Source organism: Apis mellifera, linkage group LG2, assembly GCF_003254395.2.
Source record: "Apis mellifera strain DH4 linkage group LG2, Amel_HAv3.1, whole genome shotgun sequence".
In the NCBI taxonomy this organism is placed as follows: Eukaryota; Metazoa; Arthropoda; class Insecta; order Hymenoptera; family Apidae; genus Apis; species Apis mellifera.
In genome coordinates this window covers 15390890-15418298 of record NC_037639.1, presented here as the reverse complement: position 1 = coordinate 15418298, position 27409 = coordinate 15390890, and the positions used below count along the sequence as shown (strand labels likewise).

The window sequence follows — 27409 nt, the reverse complement described above, 5'->3', positions numbered from 1 at the left end:
TACACTTTTAATAAATTTTCTTCCCCGTGTACCTTCGACGGGGCGTATAACGCTTTTGGCGGCGCGTGAACGGCCTTTTCGACTCGGCATCCATTTTTTTGACTTTCAGATGAGCGCGCCACCCATGAATATTTTTCGCGGAACTAACGTTATTGAACGCGTACAGCTTTCGCTGCCCGCGCGTAAACTTCTCCGATGGTGTTTGCAGCGCCTGTGGAAAGGAAAAAAAAAAAAAAAAAAGTAAAGTCGAAAGGTAAAAATCACGTATGCTCACACCTTTTTTTTCTTTTTTTTTAATATCCACGTGTTTTTCCTTTTTTTTCTTTTGTCAATCGAAAAATTTCGTCAATAATCGAACTGAAACTCCGAATCGCTAGTTCTTCGCGCAAATTCAAATTTCGTCCTCCAATATTCAGTATTCTTCCATCTGTATCCATCCGTAATGGACAGAGTTAAAATTCGCGAGTATTGATTTCTTTTTTTCAATCTTTTACTTGAACCGAGACGAGGGAAAAAAATTCGAAGCTCTTTTTCGCATAAGAAAAGAAAGAGAGAGAGAGAGAGAGAGAGAGAGAGAGAGAGAGAGAGAGAGAGAAACAAAGAGCCGAGATCTCTTAGCGTCGCGATAAAATGGCGCGCCGTTAACGTTAAGAAGGGGAAACACCGTTCTCGTTTCGAAAACAGGAGAGGAGAGCTGCTCGAAGATAAACGAGCCGAAACGGGGGGGGGCGAGAAACTTTAGCGAGTCGAAAATATCCCCCCCCTCCCTCTCGTTTCATTGGTACGTCGAATCGTCGCTCCTCCGAACGATATATCTTATCGATTATCTGCGGCGTGCGCAGAGAAGCGTTAATGAACCGCCGCCGCAACCACGCTTTCGCGGATGCAACCATATATTATCAATGATTCGGCCGAGGCGGTGACCGCGGTCGAATAATCGAAACCGCGTCCGAATTGATCGGGCCGAGCCGCCGTTGATGGCCTCCGCTGCATCGTCGAACGACGTGGTCGTCTCTCGATCAGTAATCGTCAATCGTGTGTTCTCCGAGGAGAGAATTCGATGGATGTACGATTTCTCGTTTGTTTTTCGTTTGTTTCTACGTTTGAGACAACAACGGAGAAAAAGACAGAGAAAGGGAGTGAATCGAAGGTAAGAATGAGAAAGGAGAGGACTATTAATTTTTATCGACGCCTCTTGTCGACAAAAAGCGGAGGAAAAAACGTAGGATAAATAACATCGTCGCTCCTTTCGCTAGAGTGACTTCATCGGGTCTCCCCTCGCTCCCCTCAGCTTCGTATTTCGCTGCTCGTGTATCCGTTTAAACGGGTCATAATTGAACACGCGAGGGAAAGGAGAGTGGAGGGGGAAGAGTCGAGTCGAGTCGAGTCTAGTCGAGTCGAGTCGAGTTCGAGACCTCGTAGAGCCGAGTCGGGAGAAGGGAGGGGAGAAAAAAAGATAATTGTATTTTATGAATTCGAGATAAGCCGAAAACTGTTTTCAAGTGGAAGCTCGGGAGAGGAGAAGCGGTGAAAGTCGAGGAGGAAGCGACGGTCGAGTGGGATGTACGAAGAAAGGGGTGTCCCGCATAACATCAACATAATTTTCAAGAGCCGCGAGAGGTCGCATTTCCATAATGGGATGCATCGAAAGCTCCGGGAGCTTGGCTTGGTTCGCTTCCATCCTCTCCTATTCTCCTTCCCCCCCTCCCCTCTTTCCCCCCTCCCCATTCTTTATCGCGGTAATTCGCTTCCAGCCTCCCCCATTCGGAGAAAAGGGCGAAAAAAAAAAAGGGTTGCGACACCGTCGCAAAACGTCCTCCCCTCGCGCCTGATGGATGAGATTCCACTTCTTTCTCTCTCTTTCTTCCGTTCCGAGCTCGACACGAAACCGGAGGTTTTTTTCCATTCGATCCCTGGCCTCAAATTATTTTTCCCGGTGAAAATTTTTGCCAGATCGGTCTCCCTTATACCGTGTACCGATATCGACGCGCCATATGTCGGTGCGCTTTACAGATGTTCGGCCCTGATCGACGCAAACTTCGCTTCGCTCGTTGCTGCGTCAGCCGTTTCCCACGTCCGAATCCCAAATTTATTCCACGCGTTTTTCCCGATTTTATTCCCTCGTCTCGTTCTCCACTGTATTAATTTGCCGAAATTAATATTTCGTCCAACGAATCTCGTTAATGATAAAAGAGACGCTAAATATACGATATTTGGCGATTCGGAAAGTAATTTCTTTTCTTCACACGAGCGTCGCCACGTGTCGGACATCGGATTTATTCACAGCCAACTTCGTTCTATACCATATTGTTATATACTTTGAGAGTTGGCATTTCACGGTTTATAAGAAAAATTCGTTCGATTCGTTGTGCGGTTATGTTTCTGGTGCGCGATAACCAAGATGCGAGATTAAAACGAATATTTTCGATGTGTTTTACTTTTTTATTACGTTTTTTATTATAAAAGGTTAGGAATGTCGTTCAGACAAGAAAAAAGTTACGCGAAGTATACGCCAGTGTCAAAACGCATTTCGTTCCGACATGAAGATAAAATAAAGACACCGATCGAAGCAAGCTGATGAACAACGACTCGAGAAATTTGTACGAGATCGAACTCGTCGAATTCGGTTGTTCTTAGGGATCGAAAAACGGTTTTGAGGAAAGGTATGCACGGTCCTGCTGCTCGTCACGCGAGGATCGATCAACTTTGTGAATAGTGTAACCCGGCGTGTGTACAGATGGCCGAGCGCGAGCGCTCGTTTATCTTTCGGAGTGCGCGTAATCGGAAATCGCCGACTAATTTCTCTTCGATCGACCGACCTTTTTTCAAAGTGCGGAAAATGCGACAGGGCGAGATGGACGATTCCCTTTCGATTCGCGGTCAGTGTTCCATCCGCGATCCATCAGTGAACGGTATACCTTTAAAGGGAATCGTGTAGCGGAAACGCGTTCGATATCACGTACACGTTTGAAATCGGATCTATCCGTCGCGAGTTCCTTTCGTAACTCGTCATTTCGGGAATTGGGAAAGGTAGCTTTCTCTCGTACGTGGCCCGATATCCGGCGCGATAGGCGGAGAGAAGAAGAAAGGAGAAGAGGAAAGAGATAACCGTAGAAAGTGACACGACCGATCGAGTTTCGTGGTCGAGCCACGACCACGATCAAGTTCTATTGGCTGGAAAATATCGATCCGTTGTTGCATTCGCATTACGTGCGAATAATCGGAGCGGAAGGAACGCGTCTTTTTTCGAAATCTTCGAGAGGGTGCAATAAGTGGAAGAAAGGAAATTTTTTTTTTGGCGTGTTCGACGGAGAAAAGGAGAGTTTATCGTTTATCGAGGGTGAGGTGTACGTAGGTCGGTTAGACGGTGGTCCGTGATGCTGGTCTCGATCCTCAAAGACGGTCGAGAGTCTTCTTCGGTTCCTGGCCGGGAACCGCACCCGAGCAAATAAACTGTCGCACTTAAGAGCCTTTAGAGAGAGAACGGGTTCACCTAGCGAGGGTCTTACAGTTTGCCCAAGGTGACAGATAGAGCGAAGATGAAAGAGAACCAAAGTAATTACATTCGGCTCGTGGCGAGACTTTAATCTTGGGCCCTGCTGGAGGAAAGGAGGGGAGAAAGAGGAGGAGGTGACGTGTTTCGCGTTGGATCGAGAGAAAAAAAAAAGAATCCTCGATTTTCTAAAATTGTAAATTTTAACCCATTTTTAATACACTCCAGTTTCTTTTAAATCGCGAAATAAATACGAATTTCTCTCCTTCCATCGAACAATTTTTACGTTTCATATCGAAAAAAAAAAAAAAAAAATATCAAGCGTTGTCGATGACAACGAAAATTCTGGTAAAAAACGATTCGATAGATATTTCAAATAACGATTGAGACAATAACGAATTTAGTTTCTTCGCGAAATGAATATCGACGAACGCTGTGCCAAACCGCGAACCCGACACGATTTGAAGTTAAATCGCAAGGCGGGGGAGAGGGCAATAAGAAGGCGGAGGTAGAGAACAATGGGAAACGCGACGGTTCGAGGTGGACAATAGGACGGGTTCGATTCGTGGGTTGGAAGCAATTAGACGGAGGGGACGGCACCTGCCCTCGTGTATTAATAACGAACGGTGACCGGATTTGTTAACCTGTTGGGAACGATGCGATAACACGAACAACCGAGAAAGCCCCGAGATTACACCCGGCCCCGCAGACTCGAAAGGGTCGGCATGAAAATTAGCCCGGGCTTCTTGGTCAATTTACGGGTTAAGATAGCATGTCGAAGTTGGCCAAGTTTACGACTTAGCCGAGGATTCACGGCCCTGTCCGCGATAACGTTCGGCTCGAACGCCGAATCCGTGGCTGGGAACCACGGAGCACGACGACGAGGACGACGAGCAGGAGGCAGTTAGGTAGCCGGTTTCATTAACAGCCGCGGGTATTATCAAATAATAACTTGGACCCTTCCTCCCCTCGAGGAATAGCGTTCGTTCCCCCTAAGGGGATATCGTATATACCTCTATCCAACATCGATCCTCCTAGTTCTCCCTAGTTTCTCCCTAGTTTCTCGTTCGACGATTACCACGAGATCTCTTCGAAACGTTGTAAATGGAAAGATTGGATATTATTTTTTTTTTTTTTTGGAAATTTTCTCTCTCATCGCCAATTCGAAAAGAAATTTTATACATTTCTAACATTGATTTTAGTTCTTCCTACTTTCTCCCTAGTTTCTTGATTACCATGAGATTTCTTCGAAACGTTGTAAATGGAAAGATTGGATACTATTTTTTTTTTTTTTTTGGAAATTTTCTCTCTCATCGCCAATTCGAAAAGAAATTTTATACATCTCTAACATTGATTTTAGTTCTTCCTATTTTCTCCCTAGTTTCTTGATTACCATGAGATTTCTTCGAACGTTGTAAATGGAAAGATATATTGTTTTTTTTTTTTTTTTGGAAATTTTCTCTCTCGTCACTGATTCGAAAAATTTTATATATTTTTATCTAACATCGATCCTAGTTTTCCCTAGATTCTTCCTAGTTTCTCGATTACCACGAGATTTCTTCAAACGTTGTAAATGGAAAGATTGGATATATCATTTTTTTTTTTTGGAAATTTTCTCTCTTGTCATCGATTCGAAAAATTTTATATATTTCTATTTAACATCGATCCTAGTTCTCCCTAGTTTCTCCCTAGTTTCTCGTTCGACGATTATCACGCGATCCCTTTGAAACGTTATAAATGGAAAGATTGGATATACCGTTTTTTTTTTTTTTTTTGGGAAATTTTCTCTCTCGTCACCAATTCGAAAAATTGTATATATATCTCTATCTAATATCGATCCTAGTTCTCCCTAGTTTCTCCCTAGTTTTTCGATTATCACGAAATCTCTTCGAACATTGTAAATGGAAAGATTGGATATATTATTTTTTTTTGGAAATTTTCTCTCTTGTCACCGATTCGAAAAATTTTATATATTTCTAATATCCTAGTTCTCCCTAGTTTCTCGTTCGACGATCATCACGAAATTCTTTCGAAACGTTATAAATGGAAAGATTGGATATACCGTTTTTTTTTTGGGAAATTTTCTCTCTTGTCATCAATTCGAAAAATTTTATATATTTCTATCTAATATCGAGCCTAGTTCTCCCTAATTTCTCGTTCGATGATTATCACGAAATTCTTTCGAAACGTTGTAAATGGAAAAATTGGATATACTGTTTTTTGGAAATTTTCTCTTTCGTCATCGATTCGAAAAATTCTATATATTTCTATCTAACATCGATCCTAGTTCTCCCTAGTTTCTCCCTAGTTTCTCGATTATCACGAAATCCCTTCAAATGGAAAGATTGGATATACCAATTTTTTTTTTTTAATAAATTTTCTCTCTCGTCACTGATTCGAAAAAAAATTTTATATTCTACTTAACATCGATCCTAGTTCTCCCTAGTTTCTCCCTAGTTTCTCGATTACCACGAGATCCCTTCAAATGGAAAGATTGGATATACCAATTTTTTTTTTTGCAAATCTCTCTCGTCACCGACTCGAAAAAAAGTTTTATACACCTCTACTTAACATCGATCCTAGTTCTCCCTAGTTTCTCCTTACAATAATTAACACGAGATCCCTTGAAAAAGGGTTAAAGTTATTAAAGGGTTGGATATACAATTTTTTCCCTCGTCGAAAAGAAGTTTTCCAGGTTAGGAGATGAGGATACCGTGATAGGAGTAGGCTCCAGCCGGGGAAAGGGAGAGAGGAAGGCAGGAGAGAAAAAAGAAAGGGGATGAGAGAAGAGGATGAAAATAGATGGAGGGAAGGAAGGGGAGGGGAGGCTACTCGCAAGATTTGCCAAGATTTACGTGCTCGGAATTTTTCGCATGAATGCCCCGGGTGTAAGAAATTCCTCGTATACCTTGGAACGAGTTACGACCATGCTGAAAACCCTGTTTCGCGTTGCCCCGCGTCGACTCGTTTCATCTTTGCGATTTAGTGAATTTTCTCCCTTCCCTCCCCTCCCCTCCCCAGTGTTTCCCGTACGCGACAATGGCCTGACGAAACAAACACGCGATTCCTCCTCTTCTCCAATTCTTTATTTTCTCCCTTTTCTTTTTTTTCAAAGCGAATCTCGTTGTATCTCGTTTCGCGGGCAAAGTACAAAGCGGGGAGAGGAAGGGATCAAGGTCGACGGTTATAGGAGTTTGGATTTAATCCCTTTTCCATTGTCGTTGTACGAAAATATTCCAACGAATTATATTTTTCATGAGATATATATATATATATATATATATATATATATATATATATATATAAAATTGTTTAAGGCAGTGAGGAATGGGAGAGGAATGTCAAGATTAGTAAAATTTGAAAATGATTCGTTAATTTATGCGGTGTTTGTAATATGTTATTTGTTATTATATACACGTGAAAAGTATTGTAATTTATATATACGGTATTATTTAATATTGATATTTCGTTGCATTATCTTTGGTGGTGATAATTTGTCGTTGTAAAGTAATAACGAAAATTTCGAACGCTTGTATTTGCAATTTTTCATGAACGAGATACACAAATCGAAGAAAAAGTAATTGTAATACATTTATTATATATATGCACTATTAATAGGTTAGAAAAGTATTCGAACGAATATTTGCAATTTTTCATAGTTTAACAACAAAACAATTAATAATAGACAATATAATAAATATATAATAATACGTGATAGTACATATAATTTAGATAGTTATAACACATTTGTTATGTACACGCGTTGTTAATAGGTTAGAAAAGTATTCGATTATTTAATATCGATATTTCGTTGGATCACTTTCGATGGTAATAATTTTGTCGTTATAAAATGAGTAACGAAAATATTCGAACGCTTGTATTTTCAATTTTTCATAATTTAACAGTTAACGATATAATAAATATATAATAATACATGATAATGCATATAATTTAGATAATTATAACACATTTGTTATGTACACGCGTTGTTAATAGGTTAGAAAAGTATTCGATTATTTAATATCGATATTTCGTTGGATCACTTTCGATGGTAATAATTTTGTCGTTATAAAATGAGTAACGAAAATATTCCAACGCTTGTATTTTCAATTTTTCATAATTTAACAATAAAACAATTAACAATATAATAAATATATAATAATACATGATAATGCATATAATTTAGATAATTATAACATATTTGTTATGTACACGCGCTATTAATAGGTTAGAAAATTTTCGAACGAATTATATTTACGATATTTGGTAAACTAGATATATACACGTTATAGAAACTTGTTTAAGGCAATGAGAGTATAGTAAGAGGGATATCTCAAGGTTACATGGGCAAAATAATTCACCATTTGATATAGGTTATAGTTATAATTTAGATATACGTTTGTTACGTATACGCGCTATTAATAGGTTAGAAAAGTGTTCGAACGCTTCATATATGCGGTATAACATTGATATTTCATTGGACTATCTTTGATGGTAATAATTTGTCTCGATCGATATTTCGAACACTGATTTCGTAAAATTATTATCGATGGAATTCCATAAGCATCGAATATTTAACATATAAGGAGTGTATTGTATACTCGTACAATCCATTCTTTCTGTCCCGTCGAAAGAAGTAAGTCTTCCAATAATTCTAACTTATGACTATTATCTTTGAGTTTGTTCTTTAGAATATCTATATGTTTGTATCTATCGAGTACTCCGTCGATAAATACTAAATTCGCCGTATAACTAGCTGTCATGCAATCCCACATCACTATGTTTTATCGTTTTACCGTTGAATTAGAAATATTAAATTTAGTCCCGTCTAAAGTGTGCATGGCTCGGCTAGAAGGGGAAACGCTAAGTTTTGGAACGAGTTTGGACACGACCGGTTATCGGTCAACGTGCAATATTCGCCTCGTATTGTAAGACGGGACTGGAACTTGCTCAACTTCCGTGCAATTTCCCCCTTCGTCAACGAGTTAACACTATTCGCTCGATCGTTTCAACGCTCTCTCTCATCGAGGAATAACTTTCCAAATGCAAATAGAATCGACCGATTGTACGGATTCATCCGCGTGTAATTCTATATTTCTTATTTCCTTTTTTTTTCTTTCACAAATTCAACAAAGATTTTATTACATAAATCAGGTACAAGATATCGCTTATCTCCCATTCTTTCGCTGATCGTTTTTCAAATTAAAATTTTAGGCTTTGAATTTTTTCGCACGTTCTATAAGATAAGCGTGTTCTGTCAGTGGCGCGTCAATCGTTTCGATTTCCTAACCTTCTCGCGCGTCGTATCGCTCGAAATCGTTGCACGGGACTGAAAACTATTACAGCGGTCATCGCGACTCTCAACGCGTTGACTGCCGCGCGTGTTTCCAATGAAATCTCCTTCGGGCCACGCGCGCCACTGTGCTAGGTTCTTCCACTGATATTTTAGTAATGCGAGTCGCTGCTCGTCGTAAGAATAATCTCCCGCGTCATTTGTTTCCATCGTTACATTCCAGAGGTCCTTACTTGTCATCTAGTCATTCCACACGAATAGTTCGAATTTTTACCGAGTGGTACAACTGTTAAAATTTCTTCTCTAATTCGTTCGAATGTTGAAAAGAAAAATGGAAGAATTACGTCTTAGTGAATCATATATAGTAGACACACAGCGGACAATAACTTTTCGTCCTGACTAACTTCAGTTTTGTATAGAATGCTTTAAAGTTTTACGTTCTAAACAATTTGTTTAATAAACCATTTTCGTATTACTTTCATAACGATTCAATAGTTTTATTACACCCTATTAAATATCTTTTCAAATACTTACGAAGATCGTTCGTAAATAGTCGAATAAGCGCCACCGGAATGCGTGGCAGCCAACGTATTAAAGAACGCTGTTTCAGATGGCGCCACGAACTAATTCGAATCGGTCGCGAGTTACGATCGTGGAAAAAGTGGGGGAAGGAACTTGCTTGCGCAAGCCTAATACAATTTTATTCTCGTTTATCCAGTATAGAATTTAAGCGGGGGATCGGAAGATTGTTGGAGTTGTTGGAGAATATTTGGCAGGAGTTGGCAAACGATAGCGAATGGCACGAGAAGTGTGTCCGCTTTGTGTATCGGGCGTGAATCGCGTAGAGGAATTCTCGGGCAAACGATGGTCGAAATTCGGATTCCAGAGAACTATCATATCACTTTGAGGTTAACTTCTCCCTTATATATCGAGAGCGCGCGCTATACATAGGTTATACCTTTCGATCATATTTCATTCTTTCTTCGAATTTATTCTTTTTCTTTAAACGTAATATAATTACTCGTTTCGATATACGTACACATTCTTGATTTTCGATAACGATGGAATAATAGAATTGTCGGTAAACAATTCGTTTGAAAGTGGAAATATTTCAGACCTTTGAAATTTTAGTTTCGTCGGCGGAATACGTTATATACGCCACGAGACACAAAAGCATTCCAATGGTAAAAGTATCCGCGTCTCTGTCGGTATATATATACATACACATATATATATATATATATATAAAACACGTAACGTTGTAAAATGAAAATTCAAATTTCACGAGATAACGAGTGTTAACGAAATGGGAAGAGAGAGAGAGAGAGAAAAGAAAAAAAGTGAAGTATTTCGATTCCATTCTGGAACGCTATTTGAATTAATATTCGTTCGATTACCGGGAACGTAATCTTCGCCGCGGGCTTGTCACGTACCTCGTCGAATTGCTCTTCGTTTTATTTGACGAAATTGAGGGTCGGACGAGCGAACAATTCATAAAGAGAGGAAAAAAAAAAAAGTAAAAAGAAAAAATGAAAAAAAAGAAAAAATAAAACGACGAATAAAGATTTCGAAGCGCGGTAAAAAAATTGGAGATAAAGGGACGAATCGATCGCGATCTAACCGATCGTTCGTTCGGTTGTTGATCGAAGATCAAATTTTTTTTCCCTCCCCAGAAACGCGACAGCCTGTAATTTTAACCGGTCGCTACATCGATATTCCTCCGCGAAAGAGGGGGCGAATTTTCCGATTCGATTAATATTCCGTTCCGCGGCGCGATTCGAATCAAATTTACTCGGACGTTGCCCGATGTTACCCTTCGATCTCCCTTCCTTCCATTCCAATCGCCCCTTTTCCCATTTTCGATCGACGATAAATCAGAGTTGTAAAAGCCGCGCGTCCACCGTTATATACATATATATATATATACATATATACAAATATATTTTATTCCGCCCGTGTTCGAGTTTAACGAGCGATATCGATAACGCGAATACGAATCGGATCGCGCGGTGAAATTTGGCGTCTTAACGCGCGATTGCAAACGAAAGGAAGATGGATCGGTTCGCGACGCGTGAACTGTAAATTGCGGCCCGAATCTCTCCACCGAGATTCCGCCCGAGCTCCTAATGCAAACGTAATTCAACCAAGGTCAGTGGACGCCGCTTCGCTACCCATTAATTCCGCTGCGAGGAGCCACCGTCATTTCCTTCTTCCCCTCCCATCTCGGCAAAATTTCCACGCGAAGGTCGTCCAAAAAACCGGAGAGAAGTAAAGAAATAATAAATCTTTGCAATCTTTGCCTTCGTAAATTACGTGACTATTCGCGGTGAGGATCGAAACGTAGCGTTTCGACGTTTGCGAAGAATACATTCGTGTGGGATGGAATTACCGTTAGCTCGATGTTTGCAGCGTGGATTCGTAGCCACAACGCGGTTAAGAGTTTAGATGTTTTGGCCGAGGCGATTCGACGGTATTAAATACTTGCACGCGCACACAGCGATCGCTTATCTTTTTCCCCAACACGCGCTCACCGCGCTCTCTGTCGAAAAAACACATATACGGGAAATATGAACCGCGTCACGCGCGCTGTGTGCTTTATCCCCTCCCCCCTCTCCACCGATATCATCGTTTTTATAAACGAAATCGTTCATCTATGGGGGGAAGGGGGAAATTGGTTTATTCATAGTTCTCCACTTAGGGAAAATTGAGGACGGAGAACGTATGAAATATATATATATATACACGTGTGAAATATATATGCGCGGGCTTTGTTTCGAATCGCTTTCGATTATACCCGTTAAAAAAAAATCCGTGACAAAAGTGACTCGTGAAACGCGGCGTTTCTCTCTCCGATTTAAATAGATATAAATAGATGTATAGATGATAGATATAAATCGATGAATGGATGGATATAATCGGTCGGCCCGCGCATGCGCGATTGCTTTATATATATCCACATGTATCCACAAATCTCTCAACCTCTCTCAATCTCTTCCTCCCTATTTTTCTTTCGAGAGGGTGTCCGAGGTTGTCTCGGATAAGGAAGAGGAATTATCGTTGCGTCGCTGGAACGATGATAAAAGCAGAAGAATTAAAATTATCCGTAAGAAATTCTCCCCTCTATAATTTTCGTTTCTCTCTCCTCGTGGATTTCTCGCGGATGTATCGCGACTGGTGGCGGTGGTGGTGGTGGTAATTGGCTACGGTCGTCGGGGACTTTATCGGAAATTAATGGGCGCACGATCGAAGCTAAATCACGTCGCGTTCCGCGTATTATCGCGCGTGCGGGAAAATTCGATGAAGGAGGAGGAGGAGGAGGAGGAGGAGGAAAACTGAATTCCATTCCGTGACGTAATATATCGCTTCGACGACTGTGGCGGCCTCCGCTTTCGAACGCAATCTGCTAATGGAGGCCGCGAAAGAAACGCTAATTTCGACGAGCGAAATAACGTCGAATCGCCGCGAGTGCGAAAGGAGGGACGGCAAAGTCGGAATTCGTGATTCTCGTCGATGGTAATATGGTAGTAGTGGTTGCGTAGCCACAGACTTTTACGTACGTGTGTACCTTTTTTTTTTCTTTCTTTTTCTCTCCTTCGTTTTAATCGCGTCGAGGAACCGGCGCGCTTTTTTCATTAACATGAAAGCGTTTGTTCCATCCCCGGGCTGTGGGGATACGTGTCGCGATTAAATCACACCGCTCGCGTTTTTTCGGCCCGGGGAAAGGTATTCGATTAGAGAGGAGGGGCAAGGATTTTCAGGTGAGACTTATACTCCAGTTGAAATACAATCGGCTAATGGAAGAGAAGTAAGTAGATCGGGGAGGGATAACGAAAATAGAATTGGAAACGGGTCGAAAGCCGGCATTTTCTTCTCCCTCGTTCCTTCTTCTTCTTCTTCGACAAAGCCTCCTATATATATATATATATATATATATATATATATATATATATACCCAGTGTTGCGTTGTCGGACCAAAAACGAATGGCTGTAGATTTTCGAAAGAAAGGCTCGTATCCTTCCTTCGCCTTGGATTAAATTCTACCTGGCCAGAGGGCGCTGCGATCGCCGATAAAGCGCTCTCCCTCCTTTCCTTTCGGCGATCGAGAAACGCGATTCGCGTATTACCAACGTTCCTCTCCTCGAAGCGTTTCTCGCTCGAGCGTCTTTCGAGCGCAAAGGGCGCGCATGCGCCGCGTCTACGCGAGGCGATACGAGGCAATCGGAAAGCCGAATTTAGGCCGGGATTACGGGCGAGCTTAAACTCGGTTTACGTATCCAGCTTGCGCGCGATTTCGAAGCCTCGTCTTCGCGTCGCGTCTTTCGCGTGCTGCACAAGTGCTAGGCTAACGAGGTTGAAAAAGGGACGGCAGGAAGATAGGTGGGGAGTAACGAACGATGGATAATTTGGATCACGGAAGCACTTAGCCGCGCTTCGCGTTCTCCGCATCCGCCGACTATTGTGCCGCATAATTCCTTTGATTGCTGAATATATATATATATATATATATATATATATATATATATATATGTACTAATTTTTGAACGCTTGTATTTTTCATATACGAGATATACATGTCGAAGAAATTAATTTCAGACGAAATGATTTTTATAATTTAGTATAGGTAACTATAATATATTTGTTATATATATATATATATATGCATTATTAATAAATTAGAAAAATATTCGAACGATTCATATATTAATTATAATGATAATTTGTCTCGTTATAAGAATGGTTCGAAAAAAATTTGAATATTTGTATTTGCAATTTTTCATGAAATAGATGTGAAAAGAAATTGTTTAAGACAATAAAAAGATAAATCTTCAAACGATTTATATATACAATATTATTTATCATTGATATTTCGTTGGACTATCTTTGCTGATGATAATTTTTTCTTTAAGCATTCACTCATAATTTATTTAATTTTTTCCCATTTTAACCCATCAATTTTCCATAGAATTTATATCTGGTTATATTTGGCTACTGTCTTTCAGATTCTTCTTTAAAATATTTGTATCTATCGAGTACTCACAGAATTTAATAAATTTAATAATTTAATAATATTTAATAAACATTAAATTCAATTTTGACGTCCTTTGTATATTTCGTTCATGAAAAATTGCAAATACAAACTTTGACAACGTTTCTTATTTTTTAATTTTTTTTTAATTTTTCGCCGTCGATGAAAGAAAGAAAAGGGACGATTTTTCTCCTCCAAGCTTTCAAATAGTCGTTCGAAAGATGTGAAAGATTTACAAAGTTGCGGTAGAAAGTTGATAAAATATCGAGCGAACGATTTATTCGATCGAATCCATGCCCGTAAAAGTGAATAACACACGAACGGCTCGAATCGAATTTGCTTACATTAGCGGGCCTATTGTTGACCGTAATTGCCGTTGAACCCGGTCCTCGCGCCTCCATAGTCAGACGATCACCACCTCGAGTATGTACGTAATGCCGGCTTATTACGCGCACACCCGAATGCATAATATCGACGGAGCCCTCCTTTATGCCGTCCACGTACATCGTGATCACGCGCAAAACGCTACAATCTCTATCTAATTCCTTCGCTAATCCCCTTGCAAATTGGTTTTTCCATCTATCCTCTTACGAGTTTCCAGCGCGTGTGTATATATATATATATATGTATATATTCGTTACATATTCCAGTGTTTGTATTTCGGTTGGAAGAATGGGAAAAAAAGGAGAAGAAAACGTGGCATCGATGGACGACCTCGTCCGTCACGCGCAAAAAATCGCCCCTCGTTTCGAGAGCCGTTCAGTTCGCGTGCGCGCCGCACTCGTCATTTTGACCCATTTGCGAGCGACGCCCGTTCTTTTGGCGTTTTTCTATCCCCCCTCCTCAACGCCCGAATTCGATCGAGTCGAGCCGAGACACGCCGAGGACGCAAAGGAAATATTCGCACGATCCAAGTTAGACTTGCTTTCGTTTTCGTCGAAACGTTTCGAATTGAAATCGGTATCAAAGTTTTAGTTTTTTCTGCCTTGTTTCGTTCTCGTGACACGATGGTTCTAAGTGTATTAAAAAATTAATTTAATTTTGAAGTTTACGAAAAATAATTGTTAACGTATAATAATCGTAGGTTAAAACTTTTTAATCCTCTTTTTAAACGCTTAAACGAAATAATTGATACACACGTTTCGATACTTGAGAAATATCATGTTAAATTTTATTAAGAAGCGTTTAATTTTATGAATTCGAAACACGTTTATTTAAGTCGTTTAAATTATCGATAAATTTTTTTTCAAGCTTAAAGTTAAGTAGTTGCTTCGTGTTAGAAATTCATAACTGCAATGATTTTTTATACGCCGTTCCACGCGATGAGATATACGAAAAGTAGAAACTTTCCATGAAATATGCCTGCCTTTAATCTAGCCACTGATATTTATGGACTAATTTTAACCTATTTTATATTATATGCATCGTTGTTGTTTCTATCGTTGTTTATTTATTTTGGACAAGCAATAACAATATTCCTAACTTTTTGGTCGGCAATATTTTTATTCCTCTTTCAATTCGATATTTTTATACATTATTTTATATATCGATTATTATACATTTCTATTTATACAATTTTTAAAAAAATAATAAAAATTAATATAATCTTCTAAAATCTCCGTATAACCTCAAAAACGTCGGGGAAAGGAAAATAATTTTCCCTGTCGTTCTTTTCCCCTCGTCGTTGAAAAGTCTGCACGTATGGACGACGACCGATTCGATCCTTGGATTTGGGGGATGGGATTTCGTGACACGAAGACGACGGTGTCAGCCTGATTTCCCGGTGTCGACATGGAGCGGAGAAGTTCGACGAAGCGTAAAAAAGAAAAAAAAAAAAAGAAAAAAAAATAATAATCCTCGAACCTTTCTTTTCCTTCTCGAATTCCTCGACTAATCGGCCGAGAGTAATCAAAACGATTCGAAAAGATTCGGTGGATGAAACATGGATGATGGGTTTTTTTTTTTTTCGTCCAACGCGGTGGACGAACGCGCGGTGGACGAGAGCGGTTGAAAGCGGTTGTTGAAATGGAGCGGAAGAGGGGTGGGGGGGAGAGAGGAAAGCTGGCGCGGACAGTTGGACGAATCGCGAGTGTGTTGCGGTGGTCGAAAGGTCAGTGGGTGATAAACGAGGTCGTTTGTCCGTGGCCCCGGATGTAAGAAAATGAAGTTTCCTTCCCCGCCAACCATCGCGGTGCTTTGTTTCACCGGACGCCGCCTTTATCCCCCGCTAAATTACACCGGGGAACGTGGCGTCGAGCTAAAGTGGTTACCACCACTACTCCCTTTCCACTAGCCCTCCCCCACTCCTTCCCTCATTTATCCAACTTCGTTAAACTGCGGCGATAGGCAGGCAGGCTATCCCCCCTCCTCCCCACTCTCGAATTAATATCGGCCTCGGTTGAATTGTTTCGTCCAATCCCCGATATCATTGTTGGACGGGCAAACAAGTTCCCTTTCGCGCGATCGTGACTTTCGATCGAATGCGAATTAGTTCGTGGCGCCATCTGGAACAGCGTTTCTTTCCTTCTTTTGAGAAGAGTCCGAGGCGAGCGCTCTAACGGTTTTCAGTTTCGAGCGAGCAGCTCGGGAGATCGAATGTCGAAGTTGTCGAAACGGTTCGCGCGCCACACGGAACGTTGGTCGTGTTTTACGGAATGTGCGAAAAGTCGTGGCAGAGAAGATTTGAAAATTTTAATTTGGAAGATCGTTCGGGAAAGAATTCGAAAATTCGAAAAGAATCGACAAGAAAGAGAGAAAATCTCGTACCTGATTTGTGTAACGAAATCTTGAATTTGGGAAAAAAGTTAATTTGCACGTCTGATATTAATTATCGCAAGGGGACAAGGAGGCGTTCGTCTCGGTTGATTCGGCGACGAGAAAGGAGAAAAAGCTGCGTGATTCGTTAGTCGGTGTTTGGCTTCTGGCAGTGGACGAAAAAGAAGAGAGAGAGAGAGGGGAACCGAGAGTATGCAAAAGCGAGAAATTATGTAAAGTAGCGGAGCTACTGGTAGGGATTCGAGAAGGGTGAAGCAGCAGGGGTGGATTGTTTTTGCGCGGCGGTTTATTCGGCGCGAAACTCTCCGAGGCGCCACCTTCGTTGAATTATCGAGCCACGAAGCAGGATTCCGAGGTCGAAACGCGTTAAATCTTAAGCTCGCTTAATTCCGCTCCGAGACGTTGAAACCTTCCCCCCTTTCTCCCCTCCCTTCCACGCCGGACTATGCAAATTCTCCACTGGAACTAGAATTCCAATTTAACATATACGCGTATACGAAATTTCTCTCGTCTCGCCAGATTTTTTTTCCCTTTTTTTTTTTCTCCTCATCGAAATTAATCGTCGAAACTATCCCCGTCTCCGTGTAAGTTTAAGCGGTTTATTCGAAAGGGGGGGGGAGGATCTTGCCAGCGGCCATTTGTAATTTTCCGCCCGACGTGGCACGAGTTTTCCGCTCCGCGATTCCGAACTTTTAGTTATTCGCCCCCTCCCCCCTCCCGAGAAGTGTTTCGTTTCGTTTCGAAGTATCCTTCCCCCCCTCCATCCGGTTATATTTAATTAGAAAGAAAAAATTGACGCGGCGCGGTTCGAGAACGAATTGAATGTTCGAGAATGAAAGATAAGCGAGACACCGATCGTTAAAAGGTCGATAAAACTCGCGAACAGTCGATAAAACAGCGCGCGGTTGTGGAATTTGCATTGTAGAAAGGAAGCGGCAACGGTGGGACGGTTTCCCGTGGCGAGGGGGGAGGTGGGGCGCGAGAGGTGTATCCTCCCGATATTCTCCGCGCCCGTGATCCGCGCCTTGCCACCGGATAAACTCCGCCACCGGAGCATTATATCGGTTCGAGCCGACTCGTGCCGTTGAAAGTAATTTATGTCTCGAATATGCTAAAACTCTTCTCATAAATATGAAACAAGGGTCACGGTTGGCCCCCACGAAGATAACGAATTTTACAAACCGGGGCGCGGGGGAGGGGAGGTTCTCGCGATAATAACGCTTCTTTTCTTCCTTCCTTCCCACCCATCGCCTTGTAACACGTTCCAACGCACGAATCTCGTCCACGATTATTCTTCGTCCTTCGAATCGAACTCGCCGCCCGACTTTTTTAACACGCTCGTTTAATCTCAATTCGAAAGCTGGAAAAATATTATACATAACGTTACGGAAGAGAAGAGCCCGTTCCCTCGAAGATTCGAGGTAATAATTTTTGCTTAGGATCGTTGGCCGATTCGCGGGTCACAATCGATGACGAATGCGGGATACCGCGGGGGGAGGTAATCGGATTAAATAAATCGATGGATAGATTCCGCGGTGGTTTCTAAATCCCGATGGTGCGCGCCCTGTCTGATGCGCGTTGTAAAATAAATCCGCGGGACGGATTACATTGTGTGCGGTGGTCTCCCGACTCGCATTAATTCTTGTTCCCAATCGTTGTTTACCAACGTCTCCGTCCGTCCATTCGCTCTCTCTCTCTCTCTCTCTCTTTCTCGTTCCATCTATGCCAATTCCCCCGTGAAAATTATTTTATTTTCCCCTCCTCTTTTTTCCATTTTACCATTTTTCGTCGCGATTTCATGCGATTAAATCGCAGAGAGAGCGCCTATAGAGGATAACGTTCGCGTGTACTACTCCACGACCTACTAAATCAAGTGGGCGCGCAGCTGGTTGTCGCGCACGCGTGTCCTTGACAAACTCAAAACATTCGGTAAATTATCGTCCTTTCGATCACCGTTTCTTTCGCGCCGGACAGCGTGCGAGTGACGGTTCGCGAGCCGAGTTTACACACCTTTCGAACACGACTCGTCCAAAGTGTCGCTTGCTCGAATCTTCGATAAATATATATCTAACCAACGGTCGAGAGTGAGAGAGACGCGAGTTTCGTCGTAATAAGCGGCCGTGTAACGTCGGGACGGGAACAAACGCAGCTGTGTACGTCGTTCGTTTTCATTGACCCCATAAAACATTGGCTAAGCCTCTCTAAGCGCATAGCTAACACGACGCGAATCCTCGCGTGTTATTTCCCCGTCCTTTCCCTTATCCGTAACCGCGATTCCTCTCGCCTAATATCGTCCAACTTTGCCATAAATTATATTTTTAATTTTCGTATGAGGAGGAAAAAGGAAAGAGAGGAAAGATTGGAAAGTTGGCGGTACGGTCGAGAAACGATCCATTAGATATCTTTTACGATCGTGCTGGACATCGATCCTATTCGTCACTCGTGTCCAATGGGATAGCACTTGGTGCGTGTTTATCCCCGAGAAACGACGAGTGTCGCTATAAATTTATACGCCAGAGTATCCATCGTCGGATAGATATCAACTATTTTTCCGATTTTATTTTATTTATTTAACCCTTTAACTATTTTTAGCACAGCTCTAAACACACACACAAAAAAATATTTTATTAAAAATCATAATATATCAAATCATAATACTTTACAATATATAATTCTAATTATTTTATAAATTATAAAAAATATACAAAGAAGTAAGAAAATATCGTATAACAAAGCGTAAACGTACAGAAACCAAAAATCTCAAAATTTATACTAAAACTTTATTCGTCAACATTTTGATCAACGTGCCTTTTTCTTGAAGAATTGGAAAAGAAAGGCTTATCCATATTACAGAAAGTTTGCAAAAATATACTTTGAAAGAGACTCGAATAGCAGTCGAAATAAAACTAAATTTTTATCTTGTACTGGGACAAAAATAGGATAAAAAATAAAACGCCGACCAACCGTAAGTATATATTTTATGATAAGAAAAATAAAAATAAGTATATACGTTCTAATTTTAAATTATATTATATTAGAAGTGATATTCTATATTTATTTTATTTTATTGTATTTATTTTATTTTTATTTTAGCGGTATGTAAGCCACAGTTATTTGATATTAGCAAAAAAAAAAAAAATAACGCGTTGTTTATATACCACACTCGTCTCTAACTATAATTTTAATGTGTTGTTTATAAACCAACTCGTGGTTAAAATGTTGTAAATCCACGTCCATTTTAGCCTCTCGACTTTCTTTTTCGTTCCACCGTTGCCACACCGTCTCGCCGGCAAGAAGCGGTGTTAGATAGAAGATTGCGAGGATGCCGATGTAAAAATTCGCGAGACTGCTCGTCCGCTCTCCCGTCTTTTTCTCCTACTCTTTTCTTCTTTCTTTCGCCACAAACGTCGCACGCGTCCCTTCCCTCCTTCCTTTTCGAACGGAAAAAGAAAGAAGAGGAAGGAGATAGTTGGAGATATACCGGCCCGCGAAACGGGACGGAACGAGATTCTTTCTCGATTCTTTCTTACGACTTAATCCGGACCCGGGTTTAATTAATCGGTTCTGGATCGGTTGTTGAAATACCACCTCGCCCCAGGCGATTTTCACATCGTGTTAATCAAAAGCTCGGCCGGCTCTTTGTTTTAATAGAGTCGTTATTCAACGGGATCGATGAATGTCGGTTTATCGAGCGGCGAGCAATTTCGCTTAGCAAACCGACAAATGAATCCCGCGGACGGGACGGGATAGAGAGAAGTCTGAGCAGATTGATTTTTTCCCCTCGGCGAACTCGGACGAATCATTTTCGGATTCGAGACTTGGATTTTTTTTTTTTTTTTTTTTATTTATTTGAGTTTTATATCGCATCGATATGTCTGGGGCAGGCATGTCAAACTCGTTAACCATCGAGGGCCATATTAAGTATTATATATTAAATCGCGAGCCGCAAAAAGAAAAAAAAACAAATGGAAATAAAGATGAAGCATGGTTTATATTATAAGCAAATCAATACAAAATAATAATATACAAAGTATAAACGTATTAAAAAATACATATGTAGAAAAGTTTCTTTTTTTAATTTAACTTTATTTAATTAAAATACTATAATTTTTTTTTTTTTTTGAAGAAACTTGGCAACGTTTTTCATTAACCAAATCTTGAATTTGTTGAATTGTAGTTATTTTTAAAATTGCTTTCACGTGCTTGATCTAGATCTTTTCGTAGTTTTATTATTTTTTAAAGTGAAAAACAGTCGTGCTACCGTAGATAAAATACATTTAATTACTAATTATACATTGGGAAATGTACGATCGATGTGCTTCGACATATACAATAGTTTCCCCTATATATGGAAATGTTTTTTGATACACGTTTATTTAATTCCATGTACTTGTAATTTTAATTAAAGAATCCAGTGTTGTCGAAACGTATTGATTATCAGTCAATGCGTGTTTGACATGCCTGATCCAAGGATTATATTACATTATTTCATCAATTTAGCGTCCTTTAAAAAGCCTTTTAAAATCATTTCAAGTTTTTCTTTTTACCTTCTTCTTGAGTGTGGTTTTTTTGCCAGTTTCAATCGAAATGTGTGATTCTAGAATATTTTCTCCTTCTCTTCTTCTGATCCTATTTCCTGTTTTATAAATTCTTCATTTCGTTCTAGATAAAAAAAAAAAAAGGAGGGAAAATTCGAAAATGCCTTCTTTCTTTCGAATCTCGATAAAAATCTGGATAAAATTAAAATTAGCATTAGAATTCGATTCGTGTGCACGAGGGAGAAGGGTATAAATGCATAAATCGATACGAATCCGAAGGCAGGTTTCGTTAATGAACAGAGTTCGAATTTGCTTTGGTTACTTTGATGTTTGAAGAGGGAACGGATGGAGGATAGAATTTTATCGATAAACTCGGATACTGGGTGAATACTGGTACCTGCTAATTCAACCTGAAATCATTTCACGTACGGCGAAAGAACATCGCTTTTACGAGATTTACTCGCTCTATTCATTTATTAACTTGGATGGGCCATTCTTCAGCCCCTGATGAGATTACGTTAACGCTTTGAAAAATTAAAGGTAAAAAAACATCTTTGATGATGTACCATCGTCATTATCATAGAATAATCGTTGAAAATTAATTCGACTTAAGAATTATTCGTTTTTTCGATTATTAAATTTCCAACTTTTTTTATTCCCCAAAAATATCCGCTCCTTGATTATCGATCTCTCTCTGCATTATCGACGTATCCTTTATCGACTGCGCTTCGACTCGGATCCTTCGACGTAAGAGGACGAATTTTTTTTTAATTTTTAGAAATCTTTGGAACACAAGAGCGACGCATACGATTTTCTGAAGTGGTTGAAACCGGGAAATATTCCTCTATGAAACGCACTCTCATCCGCTACTCGTTCGTTTAACTGTTATCCTCGGATAAATAAGACGTAATTGTGCCAGTTTTAAAAAATTGTGGAATATTTGAACGGCTGTATTTCCGAAGAAATGGCAGAGATTGCAAATAATAATTTTATTTTTCAACAATTTGGAAAGATTGACATTAATAATTAAAAAGGAATATAGAAAAAATCGTACTGTAAAAAAATTTTTTCATTTCGAGGGTATTTACAAAAGGATATTTTTCCTGCTTTTCAAAGGCAAATGACTTGTGAACAGTGATATCGTTGTTGTTTAAATAAAGGATCTGGAAAACGTTAGGAAACTGTACCCGCTCGTAAATGTCTATCAAAATTACGACGATGATGAAGTTATATCAAATTATGAGCAACAGCATGAAAACGGGATATTTGATGAAAAATTCGATTTCTTTTGTGAAAGTACATCATCATACGAATAATTGTGTATTTCGTAATTATATTACACTTCGCACGATCAAAAACCAATTTTTTATTGTCTCGTATTTCTTAATAATTTAATTTCCATAAATAATCTCAAAAAATAAATTTTATCGATTATTTTATATCCACGAGATCGCGTATATAATATCTAATAGCATAAAGAAAAATAGGAACAAATACGCGATTTCGGTGGAAAAATAGTTCTTTCCGCTTTCGAGAGGCAAATACTCGCACCATGGAAGCGAACTCAAAGGTCCACTGACGCGACGATCGTTCCTCCAACCCCCCCCTCCTCGGTACATTTTCACGAGAAGTGAAAGGATCGAAGGAAAAAGCAACGACGGTCTTCGACGGTCGAGTTGGAATAGAAGCGGTGTGCGGTTCAGATAGAATCCAGCGATACGATACAGTTTGCATAGAAATACGGTTAGAATGATCACAGTTAGCCGCGAACAGTTAAAGTAGCGCCATTCGTTCGTAGCTCTCGAAGCTAGGTTTAGTTCGCATCACGTTTGTGCGAAAGTCGCTCACCTTTCGACTTTAAAACGATTGGCGAGATCCGAATTCGAAGAGTAATTAACTTCGAGAGAGCGAGAGCGTGGAGCAGGACGTGCATCTTGTATCCAATCTACTTGGCACGCTCCTCGGGGATCGCGTAATATATATTGCACAATTTAATTAAACCTGTCGTACCTGCGCGCCCTCTGTTACGTCGGCATCAACAACGTCAGTTTTAAGCATTAATCGGCTACCGCCGATGGACGGATCAAGAACGGGTGCAAATTATTATTTTCGAAGAAAGGTATACGCATTTTCCCTATCGGTATTTAGATTCGACGGATCGGGGACACGAACCTTTTTTCCCTTTGTTGATTTTGTTTCGAGACGTATCCGCCCCGATCTTGGGCGATTTAATCAAAAAAGTTTGAAAAGTTAATCGCGTAGCGACACGCGGAGAAAAAAATCTTCCCCCCCCCCCCCTCCTCCAGAAAAGTAAACGGCGAAAAAGTTGGCCGGTCGGAAAGTTGTCGGTCGGAATTCCGTGGACTCGAACCTTTCCTCGCCCCACTCTATCGATAATTCACCTCGTATTTGGAGAGGTAAGAGGGGAGGGAGAAAGAAAAAATCGCTCGAAGCGTTTCTCTTTATTTCGATCCCACCGAATGATGAATCAACCAGGGGACGTAATAATTTTTCTTGGATGGAAGAGTTTTATCGCGATAATATGTATATATATACGTACATATATATGTATATATATGTATATACGGGGGAAAGAGGGACTAGTTAATACGAATGGACGGTCGTTCAATTTTCAAGTAATGCAGCTTTTGCCGGGAAATAATATTTATCGACGGATATTGAATCACGGCCGACACGTACATTCCGCATTAATGCACGATACTCGGTGAAAATATTTCGACGATGTAATCGGATTCCCTGATAAATTGCACCGACCGAGGATCCATTCCGACCGTACTTGGGAGCCTCGTGTTATTATTTACTTTGGCCGAAACGACTCGTGCCCCCACCATTCGTCGAATCCTCGTTCCGCCGATCGCTTGAACATGGTAACTATTCCTGGTAATTCAGTTTACCATCAAAGTTTGTCCCTTTAGAAAATAATACCGCGAACGTTCGCTCTTTATTTCACTTATCTTATCTTATCTTCCCCTCCTTTCCTCCGACTCGCGATCCCATCGCGTAAGCAACGATCGCACGACTCCTTGGTCGACTCGAGATTTTTTCGGAGCGATGGTGACCGCGATAAAAGTAACCGCGTTGCAAACAGCGCGTAAATGAAAAAGATACGAGACGAGGAGGTGGTTGGATAATAGTTGGAGAAGAGCCTCTTATTTTCCAGAGAACTCTTTCATAAACTCGTAAAGTTTTCTCGCCGCGTCTCTCCCTCTCTTCGTTTCCCCCTCCACCCTTCTCGCTTATCCCATTGCTCGCTCTTCCTCTCCCCTCTCCTCCTCCCCTTCCTCGTGTTCTCGTTTCGTTCCCCACCAGTTTCGTTTACTCGTTGTAGGGAGACGGCTTACTCGGTTAGAAGCACGCGAAATAACGCGTTGCTTACGAGAGATAAAAGTTGGTCGCCGGGGGCAAGAGAGAGTACTAAGCGCGATGCGTCCAGTTTCGATTATTTGTAACGCGTTCTTAATATAGCAAGGAAATAATGCTAGTATAATTTTGATCGCGATACGAACGTGTTTTTATCATATATATTTATTTTAAATATTAAAATAGAATATAAATAAATTAAAAATTATTTACTAATTTAAAAATATAAATTCAAGATTAATTGTTTATTAATTAAACGTTAGATAGATAGGTAGATAAAATCGAGTATCTTTTCCAACGATTAACAGTAGTCGGTAGCACGTTTTAACCTTCCTTTATGTTTTCGATACCGATCTTCGAATAATCATAAATTTGGACATCGAGCGAGATTCGTAAAAATAAACGAGACTCGTTACATGTACAAAAAGGATAATCGACGCGCGTTTTTCATCCAAAAATGAAAAATCTTTTCTTTTCGATCATCTTTCGAAATCGATGGAAACGGTTTATCGATCGACTTTGTTACTATTATTGCGAAGAAACGAGAAATGTTTGATCTCGATCCGTTTACCCGTGACACGAATCGCGCGCGTGTCGTTGAAGAAAACGGTAACCGTTTTCTGATCAATTTCCAGACGAAAGCGGTGTCAAAAGCGGTGCAGAAAACGGATAACAGTTCATTGTTGCCGCCTGGTATTCATGGTATCCATCGTCCACGGTTGGCCCTTTGTCCCGCGACAAAAAGGACACGATTGGAAATCGAAATCGGGAGAGAGTGAAACGGGCGAGAATGGAGCGAGGTGGGGGGGAGGGGGAGAGTTAATATCCGGGAACTAACAGGGAAATGTAACAGCTGTATAGCTGTATCGGTCATCGATGTCCTTCAAAGAAAACCTGTGCCGCGTACACTCTACGCTGCTGCCTTCGATATTCGCACCACTACCACTCTCTGCCGTAATTTTTTTATCAATCGTTTCGTCTCTCTCTTTTCTTTTTTTTTTACTATTACGTCCCTATAAATAATAAACATCGAACAAAACTAACGAATCTTTATTTACCTGTTTCTACGATGTTTCATATAATCAGTATATAATTGTATAGAGGAGGGAGGGGATTGGTAAAATAATGGATGTTGATGAATGATTCGAGAATAAAAAAAAAAAAAAGAGAAAAAAGAAGCTAATATTTTCGCGTATACCTTTTCGCTTTGTTTCGAATCCGGTGCTTGCCCTCTTTTTCGATAAGTGTACTTACATACGCCCCTCCTTCTCCTCTTCCCCCCACCACTCGCCAGAGAAACGCGTGACGCGCGCCAGAAATAGAATCGGTAAATTTTTCCGTTTGTCGAGCGCGCAACGATCGGAAATCGAAGCGGGGGAGAAAGGGAGGGAGAAAGCAGGAGGAGGATGGCCGAGTAGTACAATAAACGCTCCATCTCGTTCCTCGAATAGCAATGGATGGAAAGTTGTGATGAACGCGTAACGGTGATCGATCGTAGATCGTACGCGCGAAACCCGTATTCGCTACAGATTTCCATTAAAGTACATCGCGTTCGTCCGAAAGTGATATCGGATCGCTTATTTCCCATCTATTCACACCCGTTTTCCCCGTTTTTTTTCCTCCCCTCGTTCCTTCTCGAAAAAATTCCACGCTAACTTCGTTACGCGTGCGCGCGCAACCGTTTCGCGTATCGCGGAACGGTGGGGGAATCGTCCTTGAGAGACGAGTCACGTGGTCATCGCTCGAGGCGTTTTCGACCGTTTGGCGTCGCGTCGCTCTAAGCCGTGTCTCGCCGCGACAAAGAAAGAGAGAAAGGAAGGAAGGAAGGAAGGAAATTTATCAGTGTTCTATTGAGCAGAGGTATACCGCCTTGTTAGAAGAAGGAAGAAGGGAAAAAAGAAAAGGCATTCGATTGGACGGGAAGGAAGAGATCAAGTCGGAGGATTTTCGAAATGGTGAAAGGAGAGAGAGAGAGCGCTTGACTCTGTGTTTGGATCTGTCGCTAGCATTCCCGCCGCTGCCCATTAACTGTCTCTCTCGCCTTTCGTTCCCACCGATGGGACACGACACCGCGTCTTCTCGGCTTTGGGACGAGTTTGCCGCGTCTCGTCCTGCGATCATGCATTAAATAAGCGTTTGCGCTTCCGTTCCGGGCTTCAAATCATTCCCTTCGCTACGATAATTCTCGTCCACGCGAGGCATACGATTTCAGACATAACCTAAAATCGATCGAATTCCAAAGTGTTCGTCGCGTTCTCGACGTATCTGTTTCGCTCGACAGAAATGTATTCTCTCCGCAAAATCGTGAGTGAATCGATGTGAAAATTCAAAACGATGAACGACTTTGAATATCGCAGAAACGTTGTGGCTTTATTAAAGGTATTACTCGAAGAGCCACGCATTGTGCAGCACTGTGTACAATATTATACGAGCTTCGAGCGAATGGTGGTTCACTTTAACCGTTCGATAGACGATTGTATCGTTGCTGAATTCCATCCGATCTCAATTCTATCGGAATTTTATTCCAATTGATTCGATCTAAAGCCTTCGTCTCTCGACCATTATTTTTGAAAATAGAAACTAAGAGGAAGTTAAACAAACCTGTAACAATTAATAAATTACTTCTTAATAATTTAACATAATAATAATAATAATAGCGAATAAAACGAGGCTACGAATAAATATTATTCCATCACTTTAACAAGTAATTATTTAAACTAACTTTATTCTAAATTTTTAACTACTACTTTACTTTCAACGTCGATGCAACTTGCACACAAGCATGAACCTTATCATTGCTGTTATTATCTCCGTTATTTAAATTGGAAGAAAACAATTGGACTACTCGCTCCGACTCGAACTATTGAAAATAAATCTTCACTTGCGAATCTTTGCTTCGATC

General features: G+C 40.7%; 2 long non-coding RNA genes across 2 annotated transcripts in view; one reads left to right on the top strand and one right to left on the bottom strand.

Annotated features, from left to right (window-relative positions):
* The first annotated feature begins 20673 nt into the window (after positions 1-20673).
* On the top strand, positions 20674-27395 carry LOC102654142. The gene is made up of 2 exons (XR_411270.3): positions 20674-21666; positions 21905-27395. It is a non-coding gene; the product is annotated as an uncharacterized LOC102654142 (long non-coding RNA).
* Positions 27024-27409, bottom strand: part of LOC102654200 — a 40730-nt gene continuing 40344 nt past the window's right edge. The window contains exon 3 of the long non-coding RNA XR_003306559.1: positions 27024-27108. This is a non-coding gene — a long non-coding RNA (uncharacterized LOC102654200). The remainder of the gene's footprint in view (positions 27109-27409) is intronic.